Here is a 1662-nt window from a genome sequence, read left to right on the forward strand (position 1 = left end):
ACCCATCCACGGTTTACAAATGGCCGACATTTCCGCGTAAACCCCAAAAGCACACTACGTTATCATTGTCACCAACCGGGCCAAGAGGAAATCACTTTACTACCACTACTCACACATTTTGCACAAATAAGAAATTTCTACCATGATATATTTGAGTTGGCATAGTTTAGTTTATTGGCAAATTACATACTACACCTAAACAAATATCATTTCAGTTCTTAATTATTCTTTACTTACAAGCTAGAGTCTTTTAGAGTTATAGTCGTGGTTGTTATGGTTATTAGATAATAAAAAAAATGAAAATTACTAATATCTATTTAATAATCTAATCTAAATTGACTGCCTTCGATGGCTACGTGATCGGCATAGGTCCAGCGAAAAAAACAAAAAAATGGAAAAGCATAAAAAATACACACACGGATATACCTAAAGGGATATACCGACATACATCTTTAATATATATGGGTATATATTTATATAGTTACAGGTATATATAGTTATGTACATACATCGAAACCAGTGAAGCGGGAGCAAAAGTTTATCATCTTTTTACTGAGCAAAATTGATTCTCAAAAGTGGAACGCATGTACGCAATGATAAATTTTCCGCCTCCGCTCAGCAATGCAAAATTAATAAAAGAGAATGAGGAAAAGTACTTGACTTACCCAGTGATCCGCTGCGTAACGATGAAAGGCCTTTCGTAGTTGTTGCAGTAGAATAGCTAGGCTTGAAAGGTAGGTATGTATACTCAGTGGGACAGTGAATAGATATGTAGGTGAGCTTTTAGCACATGAGCATTCTGCTATACAGATTTTTTTTTTTTTTTTTTTTTTTTGTTTTTTTTGCAAACCGGTTTGGATTGTACTTTGCTAATTACATGTATGTTTATTTTATGCCTTCCTCCCCTTTGTATTTCTTTGCCGTCACTCGCAGTAAATTAACTTAAAACAGACCAATAAATTTAAGCCACAAAAATTGAATAAATTGTTTGTTTTTTTTTTTGATATTTAAGAAAAGGTTAGGTAATTTAATAGGTTACGGTCCTTCTTCAATTCATTTCTATTTCAACGGTTTATTTAAGTATTACTATTATTATTATAATTTTTTTTTTGTTTTTTTTTTTTTAATTTTTAAGTTTTTTATATATTTTTGGTTTTGTTTTTGGCAGCTCGCCTACAAATGAATTTTTAAGTAGCTATTCGGGGGATAGAGATATATATACATACATATATCAGCTAACACGTTTTTTTTTTGTTTGTTTTGGGGCTTAACATCTTTTTACCCACCATTCACTTTAATAATTCGTTGTACGTATGGTTATTGTACGTAACCCAATTGTGTTTGTCCGTTTTTGTTTTTTTTTTCTCACTATATACCTATGTATATATATATATATACGTATACATATTTTTATTTTAGGTTGTTCACTGCTTGGTAAATTCAGGTTTTTTTTTTCTGATTTAATTTATTTTTCCTGCTGCGGTCGTGGATTTTCAATTAAAATTTGTTTGATTTTTTAAAGGACTGGATTGGTTCTCCTTCACTTCTCCTTCATGGGATTTTGTGTTTAAGCCCTTCCGACTTGGATCCCTTCTTTCCCGGTGACCGTCGCGTAAACGGCGCGACCGAAGCGTGGATAGACACTGCACGCACCGGTACCTG

The sequence above is a fragment of the Rhagoletis pomonella genome, unplaced genomic scaffold (genome assembly GCF_013731165.1).
Source record: "Rhagoletis pomonella isolate Grant_MI unplaced genomic scaffold, Rhpom_1.0 Rhpom_scaffold_02249, whole genome shotgun sequence".
Classification (NCBI taxonomy): domain Eukaryota; kingdom Metazoa; phylum Arthropoda; class Insecta; order Diptera; family Tephritidae; genus Rhagoletis; species Rhagoletis pomonella.